A 19052-nucleotide genomic window follows, 5' to 3' on the forward strand; every position below is an offset into this window, starting at 1 on the left:
AGAATTGATCATGAAAAGTCTAAAGTAAAAATGGGCTCGCTCTTTGTCTGTGAGGTCGCTTTTACACCTGTAGTGTGGTTCATTTAGTCTGGCAGAATATTATACATCATGGTCCTCTAGTTATGGTCTGGTTTATTCTCTCACTGGCTTTTGACAAACTAATAGCTTTGAGCATAAAATCATATGGAGTGATGAGTAACTCATTAATTGCATACTTTGGGTGATTGTCATGCGACATCAATAGCACAGCTTAGACCTACATTGAGAAATTTAATTTCAAGTCATGTTGCACTTCACTGCACTTTTTATGTACATTTGTGTTTCCAGGTATCTGAAAGAGCTCATGGAGAAATAAGTGATTATGAGCATTATCAGTGAAGACTCCAATTTAACGCCTTTTTACTGTCTGATTGATCTGGTAAAGTAATTTGCCTATAAGATCGCTTCTTTGACTTTTATTCACTGTCACATGGTTGCTTTATAAATTTGAACCTAAATCCCATGTACTACCGCAAATCCATTTTGCTTTCACAGCCCAAGGAAACTGTTTTGACTCTCAAGTTCTTAGGGGATTTTAAAACCTACATTTTTAGATTTTTTTTCTTTGTGAAAAGAAATCAAACCGAGGAGAAAATACAACAAGTTTACCAAGTCATCCGCTAACTCGACGAGGGCAAACAAACTGTTGGTGTGAAATTGCCCTCTGACGGTCTTGGTCCAGTTGTTTTGTCTGAACCAGAGTATGATTGACAGCCTCACTCTAGCTCCCTGAACTGTACTAAGCAGGCAGAGAGTTTGTTTAAACTGAACCAAATGGTTAAATTATTAAGGAACCCTTTTTCAAAATTGGATTAAATTGTAACTTTGCTTGTTATTGGCTAAGTCTCTTAAAATTAGCGCATGCACCATGTGTGGTCAAAACAAATAACATGTGGCTGTTTTAATTACTGTTTTGCCTGTACCACAAAAAATGTACTGTCAATATAACTATTTTGCACTCAGCTGCACAATTATCCACTTTCATTATATTGCATAGCGTGGACTGTTGATTCATGGGAGGTTGATGCGCATGACATCTGTCCGACTCAATATATTTAATTGAATTTTTGTAGTTCACAATAACTGCTGTGCTGTAGTAGGTCATTTCCAGTGACAGATGTGATGTGTGCCTCAATAGTATAATAACGATATTTGTCCAATATAGAGTACATATTGTGTATTTACGTTACAGATGGGGGGTTGACACAGGTGGTTTTGTATGTGATTAGATTAATGTTCAACTGAACCAAACACATTTTAATATGGTCTTTACTGAGCCACTGCTGGCTATTTGCACTGCTATTGGACCAGAGAGGTACAGCACAGAGCTTTGAGCAGCTGAAGCGAGTACAAAAGAATTCAACACAACAACAGATGTGAATAAATTGTAAATCACCATAATCGTGTTCCAGGAGGCCCCCAAGAAATGGATGATGTCATTAGGTGCGCAGCCGGTGCCTGGTCCCAGAACAGCCTCTCAGGTGGAATGTACCGCGGTCCTTTCTATTCCCCTGTCGAAAGGTAATGTAGAGTCCAATATCTACTCTCTTCTCAAAGGGGGAGGCCGCTTTTTTGTTGAATAATTGAGACCCAGATAAAAGACCAATGGTTTGCATTAGACAAACTGCATGTCCTCATTGGCTCTCACTCTCCTTTAAAAGCTGTGTTTCTACACCTTTTTTACTGTCTGAATTTTCTTTCCCAGTTTTTGTCTGACCTGTTTTCTGATATAAACATACACACATAGCTTTTGGGGGGATAATTGTCCTCATAAATAATTCGTTTTGGTGTTTCCCCTGCTAATAGCCTCCCTGCCGTTTAGTTAGGCATGTTTAAAGTTACTGATAGGGCTGTGCTGTGAAAGATAAACTGAGGTAATGTCGAGGTTAAAGCAACACAACCTCATCTGTTTCTCTTCCTGTTTCTTTTTCTTGCAATCTTGCAATCTTCTTACCAGAAGATCTTATCATCAAGTCAAAATACACACTGTCCACCTCCTCTGCCCAATGATAGCAGGACATATTGCTTCGGTTCTTTTAATGCTGTGTACTCTTGCCAAAAGGTAAGTTAGTACACCAACATGTCACAGAGTAAAGAGATTAGAATCATTGGCCCTGTACCACCACAAAGTTCTGTTAAGAGATTCCTTTCAAACCCCAAGCTAAGTACCAGATCCACATACAGTAGGCCTTTGATGATAGCCTCATAGCTTTATGTTCCCAAGCTCTATCCAACATGTTGAAGTGGAAATTAGTATCAGAAGTACAGAAAAGGATGTTGAAATTAATTTTCTTTGATTTCTCCCTTGCTTTTAAGGATATCCAAGAGTTGTGTTAACACACAGAGTTTTTATACTTTGCACATGTTTTAAAAAAATAAAATGTGGGAACTCAGATGAATATATACTGTATATATATATATTTTTAAATTAGATTAATAAAACATTAATAATATGAAAACCCAACAATAAAACCCAGGTAAAAATTGGGTTTTTAAAATAGCATTTGCTGTTCAGGCAAAACACATTTTTTTTTTTAATTGTGTGCTGTTTTATTTGCTTTGTGCAATCAGCAGATTATAAGCATTCGTTTAACATTTAACATTTTCTTGCTGATAAAAGACTGGTAATTTGGTTTTCCCCTTCAGAGTGTATAAGCCAACAGAAGAAGAGAATGGGTAAGAGAGAATGGGTAAAAACCCATAATGATGAGCCATAACTGTACTGTACAGTATGCAGGCAGAATTTGGATGCAGAGAACTATAAATAAATTGAAGTGTGCACAATAATTGTCTCCAGCTTGAGTTTGAGGACCAGTTACCTGGAAAGATTGCTTTTCTTGATGCACTGAATAGCCAACAAAAAGGGTCATGGATCTCTTTTCTCTAGCACCAGAGTCCATTTTTCCTACAGTATCTCAAAGAGCCATAGTTTTGTGGATTTGAGGTTGCCTCAGACATAATTGGTGTTATTAATCCTGTGCTCTTGTTCGCCTCAATTTAGATTTAGTCTGGGTCATGCTGCTTGCTTGCCCTTAGACGAGCCCTATGTTGTCGAATGAACGAGTGTGGTAGAGAAGGGAGGGTCGACCAGTCCTACAAGTATCTTGAAATCAGCAGGAAACCAGACTAGTCTGAAAGCACAGACACTCAAGAGATACAGGGAAGGGCATAGCCACAATTGTCTATTCTTCTTGAAGAAGTTGTGGTGGCAAGGTGTGGTTTGGGCTCAGCTGCAGGTGGGACTGATTGGGGGAGTTGCTCAGAGAACGGTGCCTGGAAGAGGCTTAATTAGCACAGCGGCAGGGAATCACTGATCATCTCTCTCCACATAAAAGCACCTGGGAGGACACCAGAGGGGAGAGGACTCCTGGAGGACACCGGGCCGCAGGTTGGCTGCAGAAAGGACATGGGACGTGTGCTCGGAGGCTGGGCAGGAGAGCACACAATCATCTGAGTTATTTTGCTTGTCAATAAACCTGTTCGAAACTGGACTTTGACTGGTCGTGGTTCATTCGTGCCAATAGAACCCACAGTGACGGGAAAGATGCATGTCACAGAAGTATTCATTTTCACTGAATGCAACAGCATGTTCTGTGAATCACAGGTGGACAGCACAGTTGTTTTGGAGCGATGTGCTGGGGAGCTGTCACCACGGTAGTGCAGGCAGGTAGGATGAAAAAAAGAAGGTGAAAAAAGCCTTCCTCTGCTGTGGGGCTGAGCTGTAATGCAGTACTAGAGAGAAGCATGAGGACGAAATTGAACTCCATTTGAGATAACACATCCCACCCGGAGCTGTGATGCAGCTATGGAGCACATTCAGCCTCACATATTCAGACTGTGCAATGATTTATGCCCAGATGTCCCCGGTTGGCAAAGTGCCTGCCAGCACTGTCTGCATGAACTGCCCTGGACTGCTTTCTGATTTGTAAATGTTCTACCAATCCGTGCGGCATTTTAGCGCAGTTGATCTGCTGTATTTCAGAATAATTATGTATATAACATTGGCTAATTTAATACCAACCAAACCACTGGTTCCTGTTTGAACAAGTCCTAGTTACCATTGCTTCCATCTTTATTTATCAATTTGTCTTTTATTATTTGGTTTTACACTTTTGAAAATTATAAATATTATGAACTGATAATTTGTCTCAGGTTTTTTTTTTTTTTTTTTTTTTTTTTTTTAATTATTCAATACATCAGACCTGGTTATCCTGTACACCATTTTTTTTTTGTAAATGTATGTATGATTGAATAATGCTAGGGGGCACTGAAAATAACCGATGTTCACAATGACAGCTTTTCATTTGAAGTGAAAGCCTTCTACAAAGACTTGTATGCTGTGAACAATGCTAAATACCTACTGTGGTCTTTCAAAGATAACCCATCAAAAGGCTTCACAACTTACACCTTTTTCTCCACTATTAGAACATTCAAATAATTGGCAGTTACTATTTGAGAGAGGTTGCTAAATTACTACTGTCAGATGAATGGCCTAGCTGACAACAGATGGAACTACTCACCGCTGGTTTTACCTATGTGCCTCTCTATATGTCTTTATGTATGTGTAAAATAAATATCTGACTCATAAAGGCCACACCACAGTCTGAGGTATTTAAATTCTCCAGACTAATCTAGTACGGGACAGTTGACTGATGAAGTAGCCTATGGCTTCTTGCAGGACCTATGAATAATTTAATAGAGTTCCATGTTTAATAGGCTCTGTAATGGAAGAGGAGTGGTACTACTTATGGTATTTCACAATATTGTTTACCAGGCTTAGGTCTTGCACTAAATCATTTTGAATAGTTGTTGGATACCATTCCAAATCTTCTTTTGTCCGTCTGTCCATCCATCCATCCATCCATCCATCCATCCATCCATCCATCCATCCATCCATCCATCATCCATCCATCCATCCATCCATTTATCCTCGCTCGATTCACCAAACACTGCAAAAATGCAACATCTCTCCAGCCTACTTAAGGCTACATTTCCACTGCTTCATATTTTCATGCAACCAGAGATTCATGGGTCCCCTCATCTGCTGGAAGTAGCTTATTCACTGGTGCGGACTGATTTATACACCGGATAGAGGAGAAAACATTCACACACAATACACTTTTGCTACATGGCCCTTTGTAGTTGTTGGTGAGGAAATGGAATCCAGCTAGAAGCAATTGTAGCACTCTGACACATTGACTTCTAGAATTTATTGTTCTATAAGCTACACAGAATGTAACATAATAGAATATAAGTCATGTAAAGCAAAGGGTTGGTATATTGTGTGAATTTTGTCTGTGAATAGGCAAGAAGAGATAACGTGTGGAAAGCAGGTAGCGCTAGGTGACTCACTGATATTAGAACTCTTACCAACTGGAAAAAAAAAAGGCTTTGGGAAAGACTGATTCTGCAGTTTGGAGTGTGAGATGCTGAGGTGTGCTATTTGTAACTTAATTTCACATTGAACCACTTCATAGTTCTGACCTGACGCATGTCAAGTGACTCTAAAGACGAAATACAGTATTTGTCTAAGACATAAAAGCACAAGTCAGATGAGGAAATTATTGTAAAAAGATGCAGGCACAGGCAGCCTAAATTAGGTTATTCAGGTTCAATTGCTTCACTTCGGTTTTTCAGGAAGACCTTGTGTGAAAATATTGGGAATAACTTAAGCAGGTTGTAAATTCTCCAGTCAGAAAGTAGTAGTTTCTTATTCCCAAACGATGAGCGATCATCCACAGAATTCAATGAAAAGCAGCTCAGATGCTACTCGCAAAATGGCACTTGTTATTATAGCGCCACCATGAGATCAGTAGATGTCATTTTTGTGGCCTGAGGGAACCTGGTGGTTTGGTTGCTGTAGCTCAAACGCTTAACACTTATTAAATAATAGTTATAATATTGACTGTAAAATATTTCACTGCAGTAGCAGTGGCAATTTTTTTTACAGATATGTTTGTTTTTGGAATCCTTGCAAATGACAATTTATAGTACACCTGAAAGGATTTTCTATCGATTTGCAAGTTCAATTCAGTGAAATTGATCCATGAGATATTTAGAAGGAAAAGACAACAAAATAATCTTGACAAGTTTCATTTTATTCTCACCTCTGTTTTGTCCCCAGTTTAGGAATCTAACATAACCAAATAAAGGCTTATAAATGAAATAAGCATTCTGCCTTGAACTATTTCTTTCCATTATGTCAGTGTAGGACGCTGCCGTCATTCGTTTTTATCTGAGAAGCAGAAAGGTCACAGATGTATCATTGGCAGTGTCAAAATGCCCTCTTAGGTTGTCATGACACCGGATGCTAAATACAAACCACAGTCTTTCTTTTATGTCATTCTGACGACAACAACAGGGTCTTGCAGCACATTGTTGCAGCCCACGCATAATAACATCGCCAGCAATGTATCACTCCCTGCGCACATATCGATCACGCCTGCTCTCAGTAGCAAAGGTTAAATTTGATCCCATTGAGAAGACCTCAGGTCATCTCAAACACTCACAACCATATTTAAGGGCAAAAGATTAATAACTGCTTTATCTGTTGAGTCACTATGATTGGCATGTCACAGTGAATGCATTATGCATTTTATTTGTTTTTATATCTTTAAATTACATTTCAACATCTTTATGATCCTATCTGTTTTATGTGAAACACTGTATGTGATTTTTTTTTGTTGTTGCTGTGAAGCATCATGACCTGCATTTCTTCTGAAAGGTGTTTTACAAATTAAGTTTATTATTGTTTTTATTATTAAATTGATTTTTTTTAACCTTGCACCAGCCTGCAGAGTACATTATAATGTCCTGGGAGTGTTTGATTTTAGATTTAATGAGCACACAGATTGTATTCTCCAAAATGTAACCTGTACTGTCTCTGGGATCTCTCAAAAGTAATCTGTTGTTATAAAAATGTAAGGTGTATATATTCAAAGCAGAATGTATTCTTTTGTTAGATTGAAAATCAAGTCCTTCAAGAGTCTTTGACTCTTATTGCTCATAGAAATCCAACTCTGTCCATACGCATACAGTACTAAAATACCATATACATTCTGTATATTCACCTAAACACTAAATATGCATGCGGGAAGCATGGAGCAGTGGGAAACATTGATTTTCATGAGAAAATATTCCAAATTAGAACGCCTGATCAACATCAGGACCTGTGTTTTTGTAACCACTGGAATGTGTATTTGCAATTTCATCATCAACCTAAAACTTGAGCAGAAAATTAAATATTTTGTAAAAAAATTTGAGGAACAGAAAGCAGTCATATGGAGTCAAATTTGGGGAGTAGCCGTGGTGGGGAACGATGACTGTGTTGTTGAAGGAGAGAAAATCATGTGTTTTCAAAGCGTTGTGAGCGGGCATGTTGTAATGCTGGATGACCCAACTGCCATTGAATATTTTCCATTAGACTCCTCAGAAAATCACAGTGGAATTTGGTATTCACAGTTTGAATCTGAAGGATGAATCCATGGTGTGCAACCCCGTAAATGTCAAAGAAAACCCATTTTATTATTCTCCTGACCTGACCTGACCTGACCTGACCTCTCCCCAGCTAGTAACAAGAATGCCTCTCAAAAGACCTCGTTTGGCTCATTGCCACACTGCTGTGGGCTTTGGAAAGCATTCCAATGGTTGCTGTGTTTGACACAAAATGTAATGTGTGCTCTCTGTCCACGGTGAAATTGCAAATTTGCACAAACAAATTGTCACAAAAACACATGTAGCAGCGGTGCTGATGTTGATCAAGTGAGGTAACTTAGTCATGACGGTTGGTACTTCTCCCTGCTCCCGGCCCTGCTCCTGGCGCTTTACTGTGCTTATCTCCATTTTTGCGCAACAGTTCAGGTCTCTGAAAATGTTGATCTCACTTTTTCTATGAATTTGTTTTTTTAATTTTGCCAACTAGCACATCATTTGTCATCAATATACCTACTTGAAATTATATTAGGGAATTGTGAAATTCAGTTCAGTTTTTAGAGGATTGAAAATACACTTTTTTACTTTTAACTATAGACACAAAATGATTAAAATTGAATAAAGTGAAGTAAAATGAGAATTCAAAGTCACGTTGGGCACTGGTCTCAACGTTTCAGTGGTTTATTTTATATTAAACCATTTTAATAATTCATCAAATCAAACTGATTTGTACTAGATTTTAGATGCATGTTTTAATGCTGCGACTTGTACTTCAATACTTCTCAAACATGCACACGCACGCACGCACGCATGCACACGCACACACACACACACACACACACACACACACACACACAAGGTTGGGTAGGAAAGGATCCCCAACTGAACTTGTTCAAATCCTCTACTGATCTTTTCCAGACACCCCTGCGTCTTCACAATCCAATCCTTAGTTTGACTCCTCTGCACCTCTGAGAGTGCTAATCTTTGAGTTTTACCCCCATATTGGTCAGGGTGACTTTAAACATCCGGAGGCTCTTGAAAAAACACCTGGCCACCTGAAAAACAACCTCCAGAAGAAATATCCCAACATGACAGCTTTTATTTTGGTTCAGCAACCTCAGGGATAGCACAGAGTCATGCCAGGTCTCTTCACACATGCTGTGATGTGGAGACCTGGCATGAATTTCCCATATGTAGGGAGCTTTAACAGGGGCAATCCTCTTGACCATCTGGCATTTAAAGCAGTGTACTCCCTCACTGACTCAAAAAAAGGGCTCCCTTTTTGATCAAAACGGCTTTAGAAATCCAACTGTTTCCATCTGAAAAACACATCAAATCTCAAAAAATATGTTAATTGCTTTGAACCCTACAGCTAAAACAATTCCATGCATGGCTTAAGTTTCTGAGAAAATCATCTCGTTTTATAACGCATCTGATGCTCACCATGGTTGATTCCGCTCCACAGGTAACTCAACAAAAATAATACAGCGCTTATATACAGCCTGTACCCCATTGACGGAACTCAAAACAGCCACACTGCAGTATGTTATCAGTCATTTATTTACTACTCTCAGTAGAAAACATAAAAACACATTCCAACAGATCAGAGAACAGTGACAGGTGCCAGAATTAGCATCTTTGCAAGATATTTCGTGTTTTAGCTATTGTAGTTACGTAAACAGAGGTCTCACAAGGTTACCCTGTCAGCCACATAAAGACAATTAACAAATCAGCCTGCTGATAACTTTGATGTATTGAAGGATTTATGTCACCGTAAGACAGAAAAGGCTCTCCATGAATTTATTTTTAGAAAGTCTGTTTACTCATTTCTTTTGGAGTTCTCAGTCAAGGAAAGCAGTGTGGGATTCTCACATCAGTGGCTACATATGCTCCACAGAGATGCTTTTGAAGCACCACTACTTTATTAATGAAAGGTTTAGAGCCAAAATACATTCTCGCGCTGCAGGTCTTATAAACGTTTCAGACCACTCAGGTTGGCTCGGACAGGTTTGCCAAGCCGTTATCATCCCAGGGAGTCAAATACTGCCGTTTTGTCACATCCTGCTGGCATGTCAGAGATACATACGAGGTACTTTAGGCTTTGGCACCAAAAACAATATGGTTAAGTTTAGGAAAAAGACCAAGGTTTAGGTTAAATGTGACAAGTGACTAGTGACAAGTTTATGTTACTTTATGTATGTTACATAAGGGAAATACTTTTGTTTTATTTTCTTCTTTAATTTAGGCCTCATATTTTCTGCTCTAAAGACTGTACAATTACACCCACTGTATGTTATTTTTATTCCATTTTTACGCATGACGTAAAGAACGTTAATTTTGCTTTTGGTTCGAAAGGTGCTAAACAGATCGACGGAGTATTCTCTACACGGAAATGTGAAAATAAATATATACTTTAAACATGCATTCCTACACAGGTAAAATGAGAAAACAACTATAAACAAAATGGATGGAAATATTGTTTTCTATCAGCTTATTAAGCTTTTAAATTAGTTTTATGAAAATAAGTAAAACTCCCAGTAGCATCCCCCAGAAACCATCCTACTAATGATACCCAACTGGACCACAGTGATTTTCAACCCACTCACCAGCAGTGACCAACTGGAATTTGCATCCTAAATTATCTGTGTTCTCACCATGAACTCTTATATAAATCGCTCCTTTCTGTTTATCTTTCTCTGAGCAGCACACAGCATCCGAAATAACTGAAGAGCACACCTCAGCTGCAGCAGACAGAGGGCTATGTGACCATTCATCACCACTAATAGGTCATAGTTTGCACCCTGACGTTGGGCATACATCACTGGTCAGGCAGAAGGGCCAGGGAAAAATAGAAGAGGCTTGATGGTATAGTAGGAGTCTGTTGAGATTAGATTATGTGATTTCATTCACAGGCAGACTGAGTCTAAAAACATCTAAGAAGAACTGGCACACCTCACTTCTTTTTGTTTTTAAGTTGCACAGTATGAAAAAGAGGAAAATTAACTTGACAGATGTGGATGAAGTCCAAGGCAGCTCAGCTCTACAGAATATATGCTTGTCACAGAAGAAGCTTTTCAGGATTATTATATGCACCAAATTCACCTGGGTTGGGGTTTCGGAAGAGCTTAAACGTGTGTGACACATGGTCAGGCTCTTCTTGAAGCGAACCCATTGAGTTTGGTGTTCTACAATATTTCTCCCCTGCAGTGGCCTGTGGCTTTCTTCAAAGTGCTGTCATCTTTTCTTTTCTCTACTGTTGAATCAGATGAATACAGTTACCATCAAGTCCAAGGTCCCATTAAATTAATTCACTGTATTTATTCTACTGGATAATTAGGGTGACATACAGAATTTGTCTTCTGATGTGTATCATATAATCAGATAAATTGGAGAAGATAAACTCGACAGCAGCCTGTGCCTTCTAAACCAAATGATTTATGTGACTTCAAAACTGCCCGTTTAACTGCGTACCTCAGATGGAAGGGTACCTTTTTCCTCACCTTGGATTAAGGATTCTCTGTGTTGATGATTGGCTGAGCCCAGCTTGTATTGACATCCAGACAGGTACCTGCGTATTATTAAGGTTTAATAAGACTCTCCACAAAGTTCCTCATTAATAGCTGCCCACAGGGCACACTCGAAACCTTTGCATAGAAAGGGAAGAGAGCAAGGGAGCAGCAAAAAAGAGTGGGTGGGGTGACTTGAAAAGCGTGAAACGACACTTTCATATGGCTCTACTGTTAGAATACTAACAAAGCTGGACACATGTACGTACATGAATGCACACTACACATTTGTAAGCCGACACAGTCCTTCTCTGCGCTGCGCAGTAATCGACTGCCTGTGAAATTTCAATTCAAATGCCAACCAATTACTTCAATTCAAAGGAAAGACTTTGAGACTCTCAGTCTAAATATTTGAGCAGAGGGAGCAAGTGGAGTTTTTGGAGTAAACACATTCTCTGTTAAAGCCTGGTAATGTAAGGGTATGTTTGTGTGTATGTGAGAGTGCACAAGACTTAGGACTTAGAAATACCGTAAACATTAAATCAAAGGAAAGAGTTGTAAATCTACCCTCCAGATACTCACTAACTGCCGAACTCTAAAAAAAACCAAAACATCAACTGCACAGCTTCTGAAGCTCGCAGTAGCGGAACTTTTTCTGTTGATCATGTTCTTGTGTTTGATTTTGAAATTCTGGGCATTTTTCTAACCCTAGAAAAAAAACAAATCTGACTGTTAACCAGTTTACATTCTGAAGATTAATTTAGTCTTTTATTTAGAAAATACTCAACGCTCACATATCTCTAAAATAAACCTCCACCTACCCTCTGATCTAAAACGTTTTATGGTTGGATTACCGGGGAGGCTTTTTGGTGATGTGCACTGAGAAAGCGTCCCTGATTGTAGGGTGAAGGGAAATATTTCAGGAGTAAACACACCATAGGCCTTAAAGTTGAGGGGGAAGCACTTAAAAAGCTCTTCTTCTTGGAGTCTGAGATGCGTGAAGGGTAAAAACATGTCATGCAGTTGAAGTGCTGGAGTGTAATAAAGACAATTGAAGGTATGAACATGTCCATTTGACATTTTGAGGGGTAGGGGCGATCAGAAATAGCCACATCCCCTTTGTGTCTGTTATGCGTGGGAACTGGTGTTTCACAGACACTATAGGGAATCATTCCCTTCAATAACTCCGCATGTGAAAGAAGAATGAGTTGCTCAAAGGAGAACTTACTATTTAATACTGTGTATACTGAAGACAGTTTTTATATATAGGCAGTACTGCTCTAGGTGACAAACTGCTTGAAAAGGCAACTCATTCACCTTCTTTCTAGGCATGCAGAGTTTGCTAATTAGCCTGATTTAAGTAAATGACAACTGAAAACTTAACTCAAATGCAGACACAGTCAGGTATAGATTTAAATAAATTTAAAAAAAAAAAGGTCTTTTTCACCTGCAACTGCTATGTTGTCTAAATTCACAAAGGTTAATTTATTACATTCTGCTGGGGGTTGAACGGTTCAGAATTTTTTTGGGGGGGGTTTTGTTTTCACGGTTTTTTATTAGGTTTTTTTTTAGGTTTATGCATTTCATGTAATTGGCAAAATAAGTTAACAACTGTTTGCCTTCACAAAATTCTGGACAAGAACATGAATGCTGAACGGTTCAGAATTTTTTTGGGGGGGTTTTGTTTTCACGGTTTTTTATTCGTTTTTTTTTAGGTTTATGCATTTCATGTAATTGGCAAAATAAGTTAACAACTGTTTGCCTTCACAAAATTCTGGACAAGAACATAAGGAACATAAACATAATTCACTCTCAAATCTTAATTAAAAGAATCGCTTTTCTAATTAGTACAACCCTAAAACATAGCTTTGCACTTTTTGTATAAAAAAAAATGCCAAGATTAAAGACATAGAGGCCATCAGCAGCCGGGGGATGTGTCTCTCTTAAGAAGGGCGTATTTGCAAAACAGAGCTTTTTATCTCCCACTCTGAAGTGATGCAGTGGGCAGTCGCAGTTTGGTAACTGTCATTATCCCTGGAGGTCTATCAGCCTTGAAGGCTGTGTTGAAAAAGATTCGTTGACAATTCCTTGTTGTGTGTGTGTTCATAAAGTTTGGGAATTACTGTGCAGCTGAAGTGTCAGTATTATCATGTGCTAAAGTCCCACATCCTCCATGACTGCATAGGGCAACACATGTTTTGCTATAAAATCCCAAGGGCTTTAGTTTTCAATGAATCTGCATTGAGCGGCTGTTTAAATGCTGTGGAGAGAAGTTGCTTTTTCCTACCCAACTCTCTCCTTTCACTGTCAAGGGACACACTGGGGTGATGTTTTTTTTTAAAATGATTCATCATATTTGAAGCATTACCGGTAGCATATCAACACATGTTGCACAGGGCTTGCAAAGCAGTAGCCGTTTTATACCACCACACTTTTTTTTTCCATCATCATAGGTAACACTAAACCTGTAAAGCTCCCAAGTTATTGGTGAAATGCTTTTTTTTTTTCTAATTGCAATTAAAAAAATGTTGTCTTCGCATTGCTTATAGCATATTTCTGTTGAACCGAACAAAACAGACCCCAATCCTGACCAGTAAACTGAACTGGTTGGATTTTTTTACTTGAATCATTCTACCCTGTAGACTCCACTGTATGTCCATGTTTGTTTTACAGCCTTTAATGGCTACATCTGTTTTTGTCGAGTTGAAAAATAATTACAAGGCGACGCTGGCTTAGAGTGCATACTTTATGATGACAAAATATAAGACATGCTGTATGACAACATTACATACAGTACATACTACTTTTTGAAAGGAATATGTGTTTATTCTAGGCTAATACATGTATATCCTTTACCTCCCCTGCAGTTTTTTCCCCCCTCCCCTTAGACTAAATTTCTAAACTAAAAAAAAAAAAATGAATTGTGAGAGAGAGATATTACACGCTATTAAAAAAAAAGCAACGACAAAAAATGTCTTTAAATAAATAAATAAACCACCCTATAACTTTCTTCATTGCGATGGGGCTTTAGTCTATTCAGGGGACAGACCATAGATGCAATGTTGTCAGACGGGGTTGAGACTGGAGTGCATAGAGTGTGTAGGCGTGTGTGAATGACAAACCAGAAAGTGTTTGTTTTTAAAATGTCCTCTCCATCTCACCAACTGAGTAAAATATAGTGCGATGCCAGTTTTGCTGAGAACGTCTGGACATCACATCTTGAGAAGACCGTAGACAGAAGAGAGAAATGTCATGCGCATAGCTCACCTGAAAAGGCCAACACTATTTCACTGCACTTTTCTTCAGATCAAACCCTCATAAGAGCACCAACATTATAACAAAAAGCCCTTTTGACAAAACAATGTGTTATTCCTTAACCTTGTATTACCTGAAATCAGTTTAACTTCTGAAACGTTATTCCTTGCTCTAAAAATCCATCTGATATTATCTATTCTTTAATTTAAAAGAATTCTGTTATTATAATTCTGATTACAGAGAAGTTTATATGAATAGAAAACATGAGAACAAATTTAAATCTCTCAATTAAATCTGTAGGCACGTGGTAAGGACCTCTCAATCGATATTTTCTTCTTCCTATCAGTTCCGGGCGAGTGAGCATGGTAGTGGCATACTATTAGATTATTACAAAAGCAAATCAGTCAGCAGAATAAATGTGCTTGATAAATATGAGTCTGGCTAAAGGGAATTAATAACCGCGGCAGAGCATTACATACAGTAGAAGCGGAATTTTCATCACTTTTGCCCCGTCAGTTCTATTTGTGTGCAGAAATCTGTCTGCTTTACTGATGGCTGGTTGTTGTACATCATAATTCCAGCAGACATTGCAAAGAGGGTAAAATTACTCTCTGAAATTATCTTGAATGTCTGATATTAATACTTTCTAACAGAGGGTAGACAAATGTAAATATACACGCGCAAATTATTACTTCAAGGTTTATACTGACTACTCACGGGTCATTAAAGACTTCAGAAACTTGCCTTGGTCCCTGCCACTGTGGTGAAACTGTAGGGTGCAGGCATGTGCACTGTAAACCAGATGTGTGCTTGATCAAGATGAATTTCTTTATCTGTCTTCCATCGACAAAGACATGGAGTGATCAAGCACAGAGTTGTATGCTTTTCAGGGCGCTGTGAGACTGAAAGTGACTGGGAAGCCGGGGGTTTAAAAGAGCTGAAATGGCACGGACAAAGCACAAAGAATCACAAAGTATAAGTAACATCTTAACTATTGACAGAAGCCGCCTCCTCTATTTTCAAAAACGCACAGTGGCAGCATGTTTAACTTGATTTTCCATTAATTTAGCTGACAAGCAGTGTAATTTAAAATTGGTGAAAGAAACATTCTATTTGGAAAACACAGTTTTGTTAACTGTCAGGTGACAATGGGTAATTTAAATAGTGGCAGTGCTTCATTTTATTATGTTCCATAGTTCTACACACGATGATATATGTCTAAATGCCAATACCCAACCCTACCTGACCATTTTGCTAAACCTGAGACAAGGTCTAAAATGAGCTCTGACTAACACATTTAACATTACAAAACTCTCCTATCACTATTGATAATCAGCTGAAGCTTAGTGTTAATTGAGTGAGCAAGTTCAGTTTTAACAGAAGACTGCTTTGATTGAAGGATGAGGGTCACATTATTCTACATTTTTGTAGTTTTAACAAATCACACGAAAAGTTCAAAACCAACAATGTAGTAATGCATCGTATCCTTACTGCTAACTTAACCTTACAACACTAGTTCATAAATACATAGCTAAATAATACAAATAAAAAGATAACCTAACTAATTTAGTTTGTGGCCCAGTCAAATCACTTGTATCAGTGGGTCGAGTTTATTGTTGGTTTTGGTAATTGGCTACAATAAAATAAAGATCATCACCAGTCTTATACTTTAACAGTAATCCTGATTGATGTACACATAAGACAATAGTAGTACATGCAGAGAATGTACTGCTCTATAAAAAGGTTTTTCTGACATCTGTACTTAAAATATGCCAAAGCTTGCAGAGAAATGGTAACCAAAGCTGCTCGACTCATGGTTTCCTACACTGTGTTCAAAGGAAGTTGAATAATCTATCTAAAGGGTCTTATTTTATCTATAGGGAAAGTAATTGAGGTCAGATAGTATAGTGCAGTCAACATTACTGTGTCCGCTACTTTTTGTAACTTCAAACACTGACTATCAGACTATAAAACACAAAATAGAAAGTACTGTACCTGAGGTCAAACACATTAACAGAATATGAATTTGCTATGCAAGCTGCCTGGGTAAGTAATGTTTAGGCTTCAGGGATACTACAAGGCTTTCTGATTAAATGTGCTCATGCGTTGTGTCCCTGTTTCCACCATACAGACGAGGACTTGGTTAATAAGAATGCACTGCCACTCTCTTGCTGATTCTGTGGATAGTGTGAGACAACAGTAAATTTACATTCGGCGGTGGCAGATGTTGTCATACGCTTAACTTCACTTAATCACCTCTGCAGAGTCATGCAAAAAAATATCTTATCTCGATCAAAGAATGACACCTTCTGTTCCCCAAACCAAAAGGGACGCTTCCTTCCTTCCTTCCTCACCGATGGGAATTATTTGTCTCTGACGTCTTTCACTGCTTACTGCAGACTTCCTGAAGCCAGACACCTAACTGGGCAAAGATTTAATGACTAAATTTACATACATGCAGTCTGTATTGATCCACATAAGATCCCATACTCAGTCAGCAGATTCTGAATCACTACCATTAACATTAATGTCATAACATGCCACTTTCAGAGACAACCCTGTAATAGCACCACAAACAACTTTAATAGCATACTCAGCTTTTAGCCATTTTACGTACAAAACAACCTGCAGTGTTGTCATCGGCTCACATGGTGTAATATGAGGATCCTATATAAAAGTGAAAGGATTTTTGTTTTTTTAATTAGGTTTGTTGTGCTGGACTTAATTTACAAATCGCACAGTGGTTATGGAACAGAAAATGTCCAGTGGTATCAGTCAATATTCATTTTTTGCGACTTTTGAAGTGGATTTTTCTTTCTTACCCCCATTAAAATTTAAATATGTTATGGAGCCCAACTCCCCTTAAAGCTCCAGAAAATCAAATTAATCACTACTATGTAAGAATTAGAGTTTATGGCCAAGCCAATAGAGGTGAACCATGTCTGTAATTGCCATATAATACTGAAGCATGACTTGTTGGAAGTGAAATGTGAAAACTGCTTTGCCATCATTTTCTCTCATATATGTGATTTCATGCAAATGTTCTAAACCCTTGGAAAAAGAGGTAATGGCTCAGTTTGTATAATGACTTTTTGTGCCACATTTCATTACTGGAGATAGGAGGTGGCTAGTGCCGTTAGGGCCTTAACAGCACATAAAGGCTCAAAGGTTAGAAATCTTAAAATATTTTATATTTGATAAAAAAAATAGTTGATGCTTGTACAATGGGCATGCTTGTGACTGTAAAAATGTATTGCTGTTGTTTACCTTAAAGCATATGCATGCCATAAGCACATTCTAAAACAAAACAAAAACATGTTTTCCTTTTTACCTTTGATAAAAGCCCATTCTCACTAGTTTTCTGGCGGTCCATCTCAAAATATTGCCATCATTAAATGGAAAATAAGCCTCAAGAAGCTGTGTTTTTGGAAGCGTGTTTGTTTGATTGACATGCCTGTGGTGCAGTCAGGTTTCAGCTATCGTTGGGGGAGGATGTCACATTTAGGTTTTCCAATCAGATTGAGTCAGATCCACTGCTATTAATCCTTCCCAGCTTGTTGAAATATGGTCACTTCTGGCTCCAAATTACTCTGAACTAGCAAAATGGTGACTGCCAATACCTGAACTCGAGTCTTCATAACGGCAGTTCCAGTGGGTGACGTCAGTGTTGGTTGCCGCTTGTTTACAAGCGAACACCAAAAACTAACCATTCACATCATCAGTTAGCTTGTTTTAGGATGGCCACGCCCTGCTGGCGAAAAAGTGAATTGCAATCTTTTTTTTTTTTTTTTTTGTCAAATCCAGGTGAATATGATGTTTGATTGCAGCGTTATATCTTGCTTAAGGTAGAAATCAAACAAGCCAGAGTCATATTATTCAGTAGTTCATCTACACTTTAACAATAGCATCATGTGGACAAGACTTTTCATGTTTATCTAATTTGTGTCTGAAGGTGTTTGTTTTGTCCATCGTTGTGGGGAACACCCTGTGCAGTGTAGCTGTTTAGGCAGTGGCGTACATTTAAAAAAAATCTCTCTATCTCTCCTCTGGTCAATCTGTCAGGTTGCCTGCTTGTGTCAGGCTGTCGTGTGGCAGCGAACGTGTGAATGACTGATCGCCGTCTGAGGTGCGTAGAGGAGGAAGTGCTGCCAAGACCGACCCCTCTGTGGCAAAGGCAGTAGTCGTGCACGTCAATCAGAGCTCCCCGTGACCTTGTGTCAATTCAAACAGCTCCACTGCTGTAACACAGAGAACACGCCCATTCCTCCACAACGGCCAGCAAGGAGGAGGCTTCTTACAATAGATTAAAGTCAAAGGTATACGGTCTGTTTTACTTCAACTCCCTGATTACATGTTTTACATATTACAAAAATACGACCCTTTCCGTCCACAATTCAAGCACACCGCTCCCCATTTATTTAGCAGTTAATTCAAACTTGAAATGATGGCTCGAGGGTGCAGCCCTGATAGCAGTAATTAGCTCTCATGACCACACATTTTGCTATTTGGTGTTGAAAACTTGTCTCCAGAAGGACAACAGTTGTTTTAACCAGCTTAAAAACCATCCAGGCAGATTTTACATTGATATAACACATTTTGTTGCTTCATTGCTAATGATCCCAGGAGGTCACTACTTGAGCATCGTGCCTTTTTAAAAAAAAAATTATCATTAACATGTGCTTGTAACAATACATAGCAAAAAACCAACAACAACAATTGTGGCATAGGCAAGCAGAGGAGCATGAGGCTTTCAGAACTACTTCTAATATTTATGTTATTGCACAATCATTGATATAAGATTTGCTGCTGGATGATGATCCT

This window comes from Embiotoca jacksoni, unplaced genomic scaffold (genome assembly GCF_022577435.1).
Source record: "Embiotoca jacksoni isolate LCO1_2020_lvr unplaced genomic scaffold, fEmbJac1.0.p SCAF_1, whole genome shotgun sequence".
Lineage (NCBI taxonomy): Eukaryota > Metazoa > Chordata > Actinopteri > Embiotocidae > Embiotoca > Embiotoca jacksoni.